The sequence below is a fragment of the Pantherophis guttatus genome, chromosome 2, assembly GCF_059756535.1.
Source record: "Pantherophis guttatus breed Tessera chromosome 2, ASM5975653v1, whole genome shotgun sequence".
Taxonomy (NCBI): domain Eukaryota; kingdom Metazoa; phylum Chordata; class Lepidosauria; order Squamata; family Colubridae; genus Pantherophis; species Pantherophis guttatus.
The window spans coordinates 220,402,770-220,418,965 of record NC_142064.1 but is presented as its reverse complement, the minus strand read 5'-3'; the positions used below and the strand labels follow the sequence as shown (position 1 = coordinate 220,418,965).

General features: G+C 37.1%; 1 protein-coding gene across 10 annotated transcripts in view; it reads left to right on the top strand.

Moving 5' to 3' along the window:
- Positions 1 to 4,250, top strand: part of ERC2 (ELKS/RAB6-interacting/CAST family member 2) — a 622,345-nt gene extending 618,095 nt beyond the window's left edge. For all 10 annotated transcript variants that reach the window (XM_087887861.1, XM_087887858.1, XM_087887855.1 and 7 more), the window contains one exon: positions 952 to 4,250. The gene's annotated coding sequence lies outside the window, so the exon portion shown is untranslated. The remainder of the gene's footprint in view (positions 1 to 951) is intronic.
- Positions 4,251 to 16,196: the final 11,946 nt, after the last annotated feature.

Sequence of the window (16,196 nt, the reverse complement as noted above, 5' to 3'; positions counted from 1 at the left end):
GTAGTGATATTCAAATAATTTAACAACCGGTTCACCCAGGGCCAGGTTGGCTGTTGTGGGAGGCATGGCCCATCCCTGTCCTCCAGCTCCGCTATATGGGATGAGCCTCCTGCAATGGCCAACCTGATGCTGGCGAACCAGTTGTTAAATTACCCCCCACCCAATCAAAGTGGATCCTGGATGCTGCGCTGGATTGTTATGGAGAAATGGGCAATGGAGCCACTGGCACAAGGGCAGGAGGAGCAGCAAGGAGAAGAAAGAGGAAAAGCGGCCTTCTCTTTCCCTCGTGCTGGCTGCTCCATTGCCCATTTCTCCATAGCAGTCCAGCGCAGCATCCAGGATCCACTTTGATTGGGTGGGGGGTGGTAATTTAACAACCGGTTTGCCCAAACCGGTGCAAACCAGCTGAATATTGTTTATTTATTGGTTTAATTTATATGCTGCCCTTCTCCGGAGACTCAGGGCAGCTTACAATGCGTTAAATAATAGCCTTCATACTTTTGTATATACCTGCTTAGTAGGGCTTTCCCCCCCCCAAAGCGGTGTTCTTTTTATACAAACTCAGCTTATTGCCCCCACAAACCGGGTCCTCATTTTACCTACCTCGAAAGGATGGAAGGCTGAGTCAACCTTGAGCCTGGTGAGATTTGAACTTGCAGTAATTGCAGGCAGCTGGTGCTATTTAACAGCACTTTAGTCTGCTGCGCCACCAAGGCTCTTTTAATACCACAACTGCCTCCAAGGTCCCTTCTGTTATTCTGTAATTCTATTATGGGTGTTGCTTATATTCATTATACATTCCTACATGATCATAATGGCCAAATCTCATCTGACTCGGAGGCAAATGTAAGTTATGTAAAGTTGCAGCTTCAAACAGCCTTCCCTATGCTGAACTAAATCATTCAACATCATGAAAACTAACATTTTAGATGATTTCTTGTTTTCCTGCAGTTATCAGAGGAGCTGGAGAAAGAAGCATATGCAGCACTGAAAGATGAGAAGAAAAAAATGTGATTTACCAGATTCTGGATGTGAATGCCACTCTTGGAACACTGTCCCAGCAAGACTACAGATGTGGGGAGGGAGCCCAAAAGGTTACCCTTAAAAATATGCTGCATAAATAAGTGTCTTCTCCATTATTTCTTGCAATCTACTATGAAGTCAGATACTTTGGAAAACAATTAAGGGGACTTGATCGGAAACCAGAAGAACTTCATTTCCTTTCATGGGGGTCACATGAATTATTTCACTATTTTTAACTGAGTTACTATCTGCTCTGAACATTACTAAAACAGTTCATTGAGATGTGATATTTCATTTGATTTCTATTATTTTTAATATGCAGTTGAAATTTCATCTGTTGTAATGAAATTTGTAATGTAACAAATTTCATTTGTTGAAATCTTGAGCTGATTTCTTCTCGAGTATCATTTAGCATTCAGTTATTATAAGTATTAGAAAACTGTTGCATAATGATGTTCAAAATATCATGTGCCCAGTAATATTGGTTTTCAGGGTAACAAAAACTATACCTTTATTTTCCTCTTCTTTCTTATTGTAGTTACCCATTCTGATACTGTAACCGCCAGTATTAAACTCTGGGCCAGGTTGGAAATGAAATCAATATATATATATTGGCATATGCAAACATGGTATGTGTCTCTTACAATGCATGGAGCATCTAACAATGAAACCTTATACATAAGTATTTAGAAGTAATTTCCATTTAACTGAATGGAGCTTACTTCCAGAGAATCATGTATAGGATTGTCAGTTAAGCTGTTGAAAAATTATTTATGCAGGGGTCATTGTATACCTGGATGATAAAAGCTTGAAGGGAGCATGTGTGCATACTTTTATGCACAAGCATCTAAGGAGATACATCAACTCTTAGTCATCCAAAGGCACAGCACAACAGTCTTTTATATAAAAGCTGGGACTCTTACTTTTTATAATTGAAATAAGATGTCATGATTATTCAATATATGCAGTGAGTCTCCTTTACCGGAAAGGAGCATTCCACATTGTTTCCTGAAAAGGGAAGCAATGCTTTTCATAACTGATATTGCATTTTCAATATTGACAAAAAAAAAAGTATTGTTAACTTAAAGTTGATCTCCATCATTAAACAGGTTTTGATAGATGTGAACATGTTAAAGCACATGCCAGGAGGGAGAAATAAGGTGGGCGGAAGGACCACCTTGAAACTATTTTGTGTAGTGAGAGATTATTATTTATGGTTAAGTAAGTGCTGAATCCCCAAAGTAAGGCTCTTTCTTTAACGAGCATATTCCTTCTGTCTAGCACATATGTGCAGGCAAACATTTAGTTCATTGGCTGGCACATCTTTTTGCCAGTGGGAAGAACATTTCCTGGCTCATGTAAGTGAACACTGACTATCTGCAGATACTTTTTTAAAAAGCGTGCAATCCACCAGTCACATCTGTTGTGAAACTTCCATTCATTTCATATGATATGTGCTGGGCTTTGTTAAAATGAATGGAAGTCATGCAGCAGTCATGCTTGGTAGGCTGTTTCCCCATGAAATTAAACATGTGTGGCCTTAAATCTTAGTGGTTTATTTTCTTTCTCTCTCGCTCTGCTTCTTTGAGGAAAACAGTTTCTGAACCGGATATTCCTAAAACCTTGCACTGAATTTAGAAAATATGTTGGCATTATTTTTGAATGGTTGGTGCAATTAAATCTACGTATCCTGTATGAGCCATACATACTAACAATCCTCCTAGACGTTATGATTTCTGAAGAAAACAGTAAGCTATTAGTTGGTTGCACCATCATTCTTGATGAAATTAAGGAGCCACTGAATACAAGTAGAATCTCTGCTTGATTTTCATTCCATTTAATAACATGGAATAATAAATCTGTACAAAATCTGTATAGCGTAGATAATCCATGTTCATATATGATTTAAAAGTTTGTCCTTTAACTACCAATGAAATTTTCAACCATTTGAGTTTGTTTATTTGTTTGTTTGTTCAAAAAACAAAACTCCTGGGAGTTTCTTTAGCACATATGACAAATGTTGCACTTGTGAACTTGGACAACTCAACATGTTTCTTTTAACAAAGTTGTTGTCCTAGTAAGGGACCAGGGTCTGGACACAATCTTCTGCAATGTTCTTTGATATCTGCACCAAGTAAATGAAAAAAAAAAAGGCTATGAAGTAGAATATTTATTTCTATGCCGTGTGCACAAAGAGCTTTAAGGAAAATTGTGCCTTCTGGGTCTTTTACTGTCAGGTCTTTACCTTAATTCTGCAACTGAATACTTGAAGTAGGAAATAAACTAGGAAAACATAGGGTCCTTAAAAACAAAACTGTATAGATAAATATTTATATATACATATATGTATGTATGTGTGTGTGTGTGCCAAATTTGTCTCAAATATTATTTGGGGTTATTGTTCCTAACTTTTATCAAGGCCTAAGACTTAGACCCAGTATAAGAAAATTTTCTCTAGTATTGTTTTGTTTTTCTTTCCATTTGTCATGGAATTCTACAATGTGTGGGGGGAGGGATCTTTTCAAATATATATAAATATATATATAAAAAGAATCTCTGGGTTTACAATAAACACTGTGACATTGGACAGAGATTTTATTTGAGCAATGTTTGGTAGTTTACTTCCCCCTTAAAATGTTTAAAAAAATCAAATAAACCTTTTGGTTAATACTTAAGAGTAGTCTTGTTTTATTGTAGGGTCAAGCTTGTACTGCACATTCTTTCATTTACATGTACAGAATGAATTTTGTATTTAAATGAATTTTATGTAACCAGTATGCATGTAAATGCACATTGACCTTTATTTGAAAGTGGGTTTGGTTTTCTTTTGAAGTAGTATTCTAAAAAGACTTCAGATGTGTCACAACATGTACCTGTATTTTTCTTTGGTGTAGAGTGGTTGTTTGAATGTAATGTTATGCAACAAGGGGTCCGTGTTCCCTATTTATCTTTGATCCTCATTTGATAGTGCTTCTTGTAATAATTTTCTTCAAGTGAGTGGCATGTTCTGGATTGTGAACTTGACATGTGGTTAAGGATATTGATATGAAACTAAGGAATCCTTAGAAATTATCAGTGGGCATGTTTTAGAGCAGTCATTGTAATATTAATGTCTTGTAGAAGTGTTAAGTACTACGGTATAACACTGTTATCATGTGTATGAGAAGTGCTTGATGTTGATTGGCTTGTTTATATTCATCAAATAAATCTGGTTTCTTTCTGAACAATGTGCAATATCATTTCAAATTATTTATTTTTCCTGTCTTACTCAATAGGAAATGCTAATCATGGTTTATGACCTTTGGTCCTGAAGACCATCTATAAAGGTAAAGGTAAAGGTTCCCCTTGCGCTTATGTGCTGGTCATTCCCAACTCTAGGGGGCAGGGCCCATCTCCATTTCAAAGCCAAAGAGCCAGCACTGAATGTCCAAAGACATCTCCGTGATCATGTGGCCGGCATGGCAAAATGCTAAAGGCGCACAAAACGCTGTTACCTTCCCACCAAAGGTGGTCCCTATTTTTCTATTTGCATTTTTTACATGCTTTCGAACTGCTAGGTTGGCAGAAGCTGGGACAAGTAATGGGAGCTCACCCCGTTACACAGCACTAGGGATTCGAACCACTGAACTGCTGATCTTTTGATTGACAAGCTCAGCGTCTTAACCACTGAGCCACTGCATCCCTATTAAGACTATCTATAGCTCTGAATATTTCTAGCCATGCAGACTACTGTCTGAGTAGTTCAAAAGGGTTGGACAGTTGGATCACTTTCCTACAAGCACAGTGCAGCTTAACACAACAATAATTTTGTCTTTAAAGAGCAGAAGGACCATAGCCCATGACTCATATATTTAAGGCAAACATTTGCTTTCTTTAAAAAAAAAAATGAAAAAATCCCATGGATGAAACTCAGCAATTTTTCTTCTAAATGTTGGTGGCAAAAGCTGGATATCTTTTAGGAAACTGCAAAACAGGTGCTCGATGGCTGTTTGTAGCCAGCAGCTATGGCTTAATATAAAGATTCTTAATTGTTGGCCACCTCCATATACAGCAAATTTCATGGATGTGAAATTTTAAACAGTCCCAGTCTTCCTACATGTAACAATTGTAATCTGACCAAAACATTTTAATTCATGGTGGAGTGGAGGGAAGATTATCTTCAAAGAATGATCTTTGAAGAGTCTTACATTGAAAAAAGGAGAATAATTTTCTACCATGCTCCTCATTGTTTTCCATACCAGAAGTCCCAGAATTCTTCTTACCAGAACATGCTAGCCATTTCAGAATGTCTTCCAAAATACTCTACATAATAATTTGAAGAAAATATACATATGAATATGCAACATCAGCTCAAAGAGGTCAAAGGGTCTGATACCACAATAAGGAATTCTGAATCTTCTGTACAAGTCTATAACACATAAGAGAAGCATTTTTACAGATACGTGTGTACAGATCATAGTCACAGGATATGGACTTTATTTTGGTCACATTATTCAAGCCTGAAAATATTGTATGTGTGTGTTATACTAAAACAAGGTCCAGCTTCCTGGCTAAGATACAATTCTGTTCTGGTCATTGGATGTTCCACTCACAGTGATGAATTTCTGAGTAATTTTTATATAAATAAGTTGATCCTTCAGAATTATAGAAAAATATCAAGTATTTTTTCCTAAAAAAAAAAAAAAAACAACCCACAAAATTTTCTCTGTTTATGAATTATTCAAAGTTTCCCAGAAAAGGATTTTGCAAGAAGAAAGTGAGAAATCACAAACAGATACTTATTATTTCTGGTTCTCGTACTTCAAAAAGACCCCTGGTTGCGCATGATTAGCCTTTCCAATCATGTAGAAATATAGAGGGTTGTTTCTCTTGTCATTGGAAAACTGGGACCCCACCTCCTCCTAACATCTTTTGTCCTATGTAGGTGATCTCTATTCAGTTGCACAACGCTGCTGCCTCCAGTGCTTTCCAGAAGAACCCATTTGACCACTGCTGGATGCCAGATTAATTGGGTTTCTGATGTGATCCAACAGGATTGCTCTTATTCTCACCACAAAGTTCAATAGCTCTCTCTCTCATTTTCCCAGAATTCCTGGCAGAGAAAGAAATGCTTTCTAATTCTGCAAAAAAGCAAGTTGTGAAAGCAGATTAAAAACTTACTGGGTGGATACCATAAAACTCTTTTTCTGCGTATAATTGACCTATGCGGGAGGAAAAGATTAAACTGATGAAAAGCAAAAAAAGAGAGGAAAGGATAATTTAAGGGTAGATAAATATCTTTGAGGGAAAAATATGTGAGACATTGAAACAAATGGCAGCATCAGTTAAGTACATAAGAAGAATCCTGCTGGGTCAGACCAAACGATAGCCAGTCCAGCTCTTTATTGTCACAGAGTTCAGCCAGATGCTAAGCTTCCCACTTAGATTTTCTATGAAATTTGTAAAATTCACACCACTGATAGTTAAAAGAGGGCACAGTGTTACAAATGAATATGGAATTTCTGTGCTATAATTTATTTAGTACTGAAAGTCCCATAGAATCCTTATTACTATGATAGTCATTAATTTCTTTATTCCCCATTTAAAGCTGTCTAAATTGTTGGTCACTGCTAACAATCTTTCGTGGTAGTGAAATCCATAGTTTAGACTGTATGCTGTGTGAAAAGCAATTCCTTTTATCCATTACAGCACTCACAACTTTATTTATTTATTTATTTATTTATATGCCGCCCTTCTCCGGAGACTCAGGGCGGTTTACAATGTGTTAAGCAATAGCCTTCATACTTTTATATATTTTATACAAAGTCAGTTTATTGCCCCCACAATCTGGGTCCTCATTTTACCTACCTTAGAAAGGATGGAAGGCTGAGTCAACCTTGAGTCTGGTGAGATTTGAACTTGCAATAATTGCAGGCAGCTGATGTTAATAACAGTGCTTTAGTCTGCTGCGCCACCAGGGCTCTTATTTTGATTGGATGACCCATAGTGTTAATATTGTGAGACAGGGAGAAAGGTTTTGCCTTTGCCCAATCTTTCCACATCAAGCATAGCTTTACATATTTCTTTTTCCTCCCTTATTCATTTCTTTCTTCTAAATGACATGGTGTAACATTTAGTTCCCATGGGAGTGACAAGATAGAATTCTAGTAACTCAAACAATAATATGATCCTGCAGTCTTAAAGTCTTCCAACCACTTGTTTAGAAATTTGTTTATGAGATCTTTAAAGGTGATATAAGGTCAATACCCGTGATGTGTAAATTTGGAATGGAGGAGTGTATAGTCCCTTTTCAGCTACATCGAAAACTCTTGTGTGAAAAACCTAACAACTCTGGATAAACACAGTTTTCAGCAATGAAGCCATAAGGCCAGCTGCTTAAAAACTGTTCCAGGTTCCCATCCCAAAGAAGTAAGTGGTCTCCAGATGTTCTGGCACTAACAGTCATACTAGGTCTTCATTCTCCTCATGATGCAAAGATGAGCAATCTGGCAATTCCAGATGTAAAAATGAATGCATGGGAAGGAAACAGTTAGCAACTTGGAGAAAGCTCCAGGGACTTTTCCAAGAGTAGGGGTACCAATAGGAACAAATGGTCTGCTACATGTAGAGGGGGAAGGGGGCCATTCAAAATGAGATTCAACAATTGGACTGGTATCTTTAATTCAAACTAGTACAACTAATGAATTAAGTAAACTGTCAATGTTTTCTTTAAGATATTTCCAAGAACTCTTACATGCTGGACTCTTACTGCTGATTTCAATGGAAAAGAAAGTGGAGGAAAAAATGGCATTTGTATAAGATGCAGGAAGAGAAGAGAAGAGAAAAGGGGACAGAAAAGGGCTGTTATTAATGCTTTGGCCTTTTGATTTCAGAATCTTTGAAAAACTCTGGAAGACAGTAAATTGACTAGACATGGCTTCACATGAGGTGGGAGAGTGGTCAAAAGAATCAAGATGGCAGCCATAACCATATGATTCAATCTGGCCCTTACTTTCACATTTCTGACCCCATGTGAAAAAGGGAGCAGGGGTTTAACCACATTTGCAGCCATCATTTTGGTTTGTTTTTTTTAAATTCCCCCTTAGTTTTACTTCATTCTGTGTGGGAAGCTATATAAAAATTACAGAAAGCTGTTCATCTATGTCTGTCCAAAAATACTTTAAACCCTGAATGCTGGGAATAAATATAATGTATAGTTGAATGGTTCAGATTTTATTTTTTGTTCATTTTTTTTAAAAAAAAATACTCCTGTTAAATATATACAGCAAAGCCTAAAGTCAAGAAAGTGTTTAAAATGTGTTTAATTTGAAGGGAATGTTTTTCCCTTTAACAAGCATGAAAAGTGGGCAAAACAAAGATCTCCATTGCCTGTTTGAAACCAGTTCAAGACTGGAACAGTCAGATTTTTCTTAGGACATAGTTCTAATAAGCAGGAGGTTACCAAAGAGTAAGCCCATTAAAATTGTTGTTGTTTATTTTACACAATTTTTGACAGATTTTGGTTCCTTTCCACATTTTGAACATATGATTGTAAAAACAGAATGTCTGCCCATTTCCAGACAATTATAAAGATACCAACAAAATGGGAGCTACTTTGTGTTTCCAATTGTAAAATTATTCAAGAGAAATATTTTCTGTATAAATTAAACTTTGTTTTTAATTGAGTGGGTTTATGTTAATTCATATCAGTTAATGAGCATGATTGTCCATGACCTTCAAACTCAAGAAAGATGCAGATTGATACTTTATATTTACAAGATAAGGATATGGCTGCTGTGCCTGTCAGATAAGAATGTCCCCAATGCCAGGAAGTTGTTGCAGTGATGCTTTACCAGCCGCTAATGCTATCCACTTTATCTGTGAAAGTTTAAATCTGAAGCTGAAATACAAAGTAAATTTGAAGGCTGAGAATTTGAAACTGACTTCTGGAAAATGGAAAATGTGGCCATTCAATGAACATCTTATAGGCCTTGTCAGGTTTTCATTGATAAACTTCATATCACAGTATAGCGAGTCTTATAAGATAGTCTGTATTGGGGGAAAGTAAAACTATTTATTAATGATGAATCCCAATTTTTGCCCTTTAATTCTTTCTTCATGCTTGCTGGATTTGGGGGTAGGAATTGATTCCTCTGATAGGGCAGTCAAGAATAACCTGCCCAGAGTTGTTGATACGAGATGGCGGCAAATGAATTTCATAATAAATAATAAATAAAATAACAGAAACAGAATAACAAAGTTGGAAGGAACCTTGAAGGTTTTCTAAATCCAAATCTCTGCTTAAGCAGGAGATCCTATATGATTCTAGAGAAATGGTTGTCCAGTCTCTTCTTTAAAATCTCCACTGATGGAGAATTCACAACTTCTGGAGGTAAGCCATTCCACTGAATAATTGTTCTCCCTAACATTAAGAGTGATGTGTTCTTAAAATGACTATATGAATATGTTGAGAAGGGAAATGATTAATATTAAATAATAAAGCACCAGATACTTTTGTCTGAAAATTCACTTATAGTAGCAGCGATATGAGAGCCATGGTGATATCATGACAACTTCCCCACCAAATAGAAGTAGAATTTCTCAAGTTCGGTATGCCACCAGCTAATCATAACATGGAATTCCAAAGATGACACTGTAATTATTAAATCACAGGATAGATGGCCAGCTCTGAAAACCTCTGTTTAAATTTGGGCTGCTTTCCCATGTCAGAATTTATTCTCTGTCAAGCTAAATAGCATTTTCCCCTTTATATCTGAAAGCTGAGCTCTATACATTTCCTCAGTGAATGTTGTCAAGGAAAGAAGGAAAACTTTAAATAGCTATCGATTGTACTTCCTAAACCAGCTCAGCAGGAAGCAAAGAACCTGATAAAGAAAAACACACACACACAACACTGGGTTTTGAAAAATTCAAGAAAGACCTGCTTGGCCCAAGTGATAAGAAGTGTGTTCCAGGTTAACAAAACAGCAGGTGATAAAGAGGCCGCTCTTGCAAGCCTCCGTGCAATGCTGTTGAATTAAAGAGGATTGACCGGTCTTTCCTCACAGACCAGGAAAGAACAGAGTAATTTGTACCTTCGTGAGGTGAGATTCTGTACTCTTGTCCCTCTGCCAGCTTGAAAGCAGTAATTCTAAATTATCCAATCAATAGATGCAAACCCAGAAGATGAGCTTGCACCAATTCAGCCAAAAGTGTAGTGAACTAGTTTGTGGCACACCAGCTTCAGGGGTGCCAATGGGGAATGGGTTAAAAGAAAGTCAAGATGGCAGTCACAAGAAACAGGTCACACACCTGTTTCTTGTGTGTGTCACTCAGAGCCTGTTTTCCTTCAGGTGTTCTTGAGGATTCTGACTCATCTTCAGTGTTAAAGAAAGAGTCAACTGCCAGTCTAGTCAGCTTTTGTTTGGAGCCTGGGAGGCAGGCTCCATCTTGCTAGGCAACGGAAAGGCCTGAGCTGGCACATTTTTATGGGTCTTTTATTTTTCCTGAAAAGCAAATTGTACGTGACTGCTATGAGCATGTTCCTATCCTTTTGTTGGTATGCTACATTCTGCCATAGTGGCAGAGACTACCTGTGGCATGATGATGACCCTTGCTCACATATATCACTGTGACTTCAATTGCAGCCAGCAGCCAAGACAAACACCTTGGCAATGAATTACATTCTGCTCCCGGGAGGGAAAGGAAGGGCGCAGCTGAACAGCCAGACAATACCTAGGCAATGCAAAGCAAAGCAAGCTGGCAGTTTCCTTTGTTTTTAACAACTGGGGAGGAGGGGCATTGCTTTACAAAGTAGCTTCATTGGAGTTCGTCATTTCAATGCAGCTTCAAGTGAAGCATGGCTTTGAAGCTGCCTTATGAAGCACATGTGTCTCTCTGCTTCTAAAGAATCCAGCAAAGCTTCTGGGGACTTTCCAGCACTTCCTAAAGTTGGAATAGGTTTCCATATATGCCGATGCAAGTGCCTGAGGATGAGTCTCAAAGCAACACAAAATATTTCAATGAGATGAATTGCAGCCTTATGTCTTCATTATGTGAATAATGGCACTGTCATGCGGTGAAGTACCTCAAGGTGAAGTGAGGACATCTCACTCAGACTTTATATAACATACATAGTAAAACAGATGAAATACGGAAACTCTGGTGCAAAAACCACAGTATGAAAGTTCAACTTGGTTTGTTTGGCTTTTAGATCTGGCTGCTGTTGAGGGAGCCACACAAAATAACCCTAAGCAAGAGTTTATATTGGGCTTGGCTCCTGACGGTTTCATGGACATGATCATGAAGTATTTTTGGCAACAACATGGAAGTAATTTGTCATTGCCTTCTCAGGAATTGCAGAAGCCAGGAGTTTCTCCAAACATCAGTTAAAAGTCAGGAACCATGAGGTGTTTGTGGAAGACCGTGAGGCGTAGCATCAAAAAAAATGAGATTTTGTTATTGAGAAGAAGAACATAGATCTTCTCAACAAATTCACAACTAAACAGAGAGAATAGGAACAATAGGTAGCTATTAGAAATGAAATTTTTAATAGGGAGGAAGATGCTAAACAATGGTAGAACAGAATATAGGAATGAAAGGTAGCCTATATTAGTATATTTTGGCATTGCTTTTCATAAAGATTTCAATTTTTAACCTTTTCATTCTTAAATCAGGCGCTTCAGAATTATAAGTTTGAAACCATCAAGCTACAAATCAGTGTGCTATGATATATAATTCCCTGGATATGTAAACAATAGATGCTATGTCACCGTACCTTAATAATATGGCATACTTTAACAATGATGCCACTGTAAAAGAAAAGACAGTGTCATTGTGTCTAATACTTTATATGAAATATTAAGAAATAAGAGGGACCTAATATAAAAATGAGTTTTTAATTTACAGGCATTTTGTTAATGGTGCATTAAGAGCGGTATTCCATTGAAAAAAAAAAATCAGCTACCAACAACAATTAGCATATAACATTTCCCCCCAGTAAATTAGCAGCCTCCAAAACTGATATCAATGAGCAAAGGAACCTATCAAATGAAAAATATTGAATAGTGCTATTAGCATTCATGATGCAACAGTCCCCTCCCTTAATTGCTTTTGTACAAGTAGTCTGAACACATTTTTCTGCCTCCCAAACTCAGTCAACATTAGTAGCAACCACTGGATTAAAGAACTGTCATTTCATCAATACTCAAGCAAACCAAGTGAATCCTATGAGGTCACCTGCAACATAGGTGTAAGAGAGCTAGTTTAGTTAATGGTTCAGATGCTGGAGACTGAGAGTTCTAATCCTGCATGAAACTGGTTGGGTGATTTTGGGCCAGTTGCATTCTCTCAGCCCACTTCACAGGGTTTTTGTGGTGGAGAAAGAAAGAAGAGAAAGAAAGAGAATTATGCATGTTTGTCACCTCGAATTCCTTATAAAATAATAAAAAATGAGATTTAAAAAATCTAATAAATGTAAGAGATGAGCATTACATGCTTCCTGTTTTGAAGGACTGGTGCATGAGTTAGAATGACTTGATCAGGTTTCCAATTCAGCAAGATTGAAGTATAGTAAAGGTAATGTGACCTATGGTTTAATGGCTTGGATTAGACTTATATATGTACATTAGATTAGAGTTGTATATGTCCTGTGCATCCACAGGACTACACAATATACTAGAGATGTACTGTAGTTTGGGGCCTTATAGGAGAGGAATGGAGTGAGCAGAATCTGATAGCGATGCACTAAGTCTAATATGGTTGGAGACATCTTGTGTTTGGTTACAAAAGATGGAGGGGCATCAGTTGGAAGCTTGTCTCCTCCTCTGAGGCGACAAGATAGATAGCTATCTATCTATCATCTATCTATCTATCTATCTATCTATCTATCTATCTATCTATCTATCTATCTTCTATCTATCCTGCCTCTATAAAAATTTTAGGCATTTTAGACATTTAGCCTTTGGGATGTTAGAAGAAAACATATACAGAAGGCTTCCAAATGAATTTGGGCCAAATCAACCAATACTTTGGAAGCTTATTTTCTATCTCTACGGTCCTCAGTAACGAAAACAAGGTTACATAAACTGAATATATTCATAATGGTAATCTGGAACATTTTGGTAAAACAAGGTGGTGATAGTTATATTAAGCTGATAATATAATTAAGCTGATAAGCTATTGCATTAAAAATTGTCTGATTGCTTTAGGGTTTTTTATTGAGGGAGTGCTCCCTGCTCCAACTATCTGCAGTAGTAGCAAAGGGTCCTTAACACTTCCCAAGGCTGGTCTCTAAGTACTGTGCCTGTTTGATGTTCTGGACAAAGGGATTATGTTCTATTTGTTAAGGTGTCTAAAATGATGGAAGCACATCACAGGATTCCAAGAAGATTATTCTGAAAGAGCCATTCTTCAAAGGATTTCATTTTCTAATCAGTTGGTTCTGAGGATTACATCCCCCTTTCTTCGTCCTTACTTCTTCTAAACGCTCCCTGTGACACACATGACCTCATCCATTTGTTCAACTAGAAATCCCTAAAGAGGAATTAAGGAGAAACTGACTGCTCTGGGAAGGCATTTTTCCTTCTTGATAGTGACTTGTTGAATTTAAGACTGCATTTCCAATTTTAGTAAAAGCACACCTTATTTCCAAATCAAAGACACTGAAAATACAGACGGATAAGATAAATAATTGCTTATTCGATTTCAATTTAAGTAAAACAGATGAAACCAATCAAGCATCATGCCTTGGTGCTATGATAAAAGCCTCATGTTTTTATGCAGCTCAGCCATGTGTAGAGTTAGGAAGTATCTGAAGTTTTGAAAGAAAGACTCTAAAGACTCAAGTATTTTGCTAACTTCTGTCCTATCTGCATATTCAAGATATTTGGAAGCAGCTTGCATAACCCATATGTTAGCAAAAAGTCAATAGCCAATGAGACAGTTTTGATCTTACATACATTTTGATTTACACTGCAGGAATTGAAATGCAAGGTACACTTAACTTCCCTCCTCCCCCCTCCCTCCCAGTAGAGATTCTTAGTACAATTTTGCAATTACACTACAAAGGGCAGCTTAACAGCTATGATTAAATACAGGAGACCAAGTCCAAATGAATACCACATTGGTAGGAAGAAACTTTAACCAATGTTTCAAGCAATCTGATTTCACTTTAGGTTAGCTTTTAGATTCCAGTCTGGGAAGGGTGGGGGGCATGCAGAGGGGTGCAGGGGAATGCAATAGAACCCTGCAGATTTTTATGTCATTTTTAAGTAGCTGAGCAATGGAAGAAAATGATACATTACTGGCTGTTTTTTAAATGCCACTCAATCAGTTTCAGTTTGATTTCTTTCCTACTTTCTTGCTTTGTCTTCCTTTAAAAAAAGAAAGAAAGAAAAGTGCCTCCAAATATGTTATCATTCAAGAGCTGGTCATGTCCACCACATTTTGTCTGTGAAGGCAGAGGCTTACCAAATCACTATATACTGAAGCAGAGAGGAAGAAGAGGACCAGTTTGGTGTAATGCTTAAAAATACCAAGCTAAATACAGGAGATCGTGAATTCTAGTCCTGCCTTAGGCACAAGGGGCTGACCTTGGGCTGATGACACCTTCTCAGTCCTAGGCAGGAGGCAAAGGCAAACCACTTCCAACAAACCTTGTCAAGAAAACTGCAGGGACTAGTCAAGGACTGAGTCAAAGACACCAACATATAAAAATAGCAAGCAGATAGCAACTGATGAAATACGTATCTGTGAAATAGCCCAGCATGAGCACCATATTGATTGCTAACTACCTTTATACTTGATCCAGCAATTTCATATAAAAAAAGTAAGGACGAGAGAGAAAGATACTCCAATGAATAGAACGAATCCCATAGACTGTGATCTCCCCACTGGAATAAAAGGATATATATGCACACATGACATGGCTTACTTCTGATTTAACATCTGGATTAGATGTATGCATTATTTCTAGAGTATTTCCTCCCAGCCCTTTTTACACTGAATTGTAGAATTAAGAAGCACCAGTCTGGTATGATCTATTCTATTTTAATGTAAGACAGGAATTATAGCTATATGGTGTAACACTAGGCAATCACTTACTTGGCCAGGGGATAAGGGAGGATGAAGCCCAGACTAGATGGAGTCATGTATAGCTTACCACGCTGTATCCCTGGGGGTGAGAGATGATGGTGATGAAGAAGAAGAAGAGCACCGTTTTTGTTGAGTCCTGCTGCAACTGGCATGTAATCACTCTACCTTGTTTCTTCCTGCTTCTTCTCAGGCCCTGAAATATGGTACTCTGAATGATAAATCTTTGGTAAGAAATTCTGGATTGTGTAACCTGCATGAGATCATTTCCAACATGCTTTCCACCCCACCAACGTATCTCCCATAAGAATATTTATTTCCACCTTTGCATTTTTTATTTATGAAATCATGTATTCATATTTGTATATTCACATACTTATTCTCAACACATACATTATGCACTTTATATAGCCCTCACAGAATTTAAAGCCATAACCTTGGACAGCCAAAGACAATACAGCTTTTCTTTTAAAATACAAAAATGAAACAGTATCTCTACCAGAAAATTAAAACTTCTGATCTTTGCAGATTTCAGAATGATCTTTAAAAGCTCTTTAAATACACTATATGAAAGATATTTGCCTAGTGCTAAAAAGACTATAAGTATCATAGTTAAAATTGCAAAAAAGCCTTTTGTCTAATCTTGTTCTGCTACCACACAAACTTCATTCAGAGAAAAAACCCTGAAGATAATGATATGGTCAAGTTGGATCAACACGAAAGAAATTGATTATTGTATGATAATAAAATGAAGACTTCCTATAATCTAGTTAAAAATGTATAAGCTGAAATCACCATTTTGAAGTGGATTTGAAGCAGCCTACGTTGACTAAAACACTGACATTGTGCAATGAAAACAGTGGATTATTTATTTATTTGTTAAGTTTGTTAAATTTATATGCCACCCATCATGCAATTCTGTGCAGCTTACAACATTGGGTTCCACTTAGTGACCTTATTACTTTGTTTTGGGTATATTGAAGCTCCAGATTGTTCAAAGATCAATTTTTTATCATTCATTACAGTAATCCAAGTGGATAATTGTAACAAGAATATTTTTGTCCAGCAAGCATCCACACTATACCTTATAAAAACCATAAAGC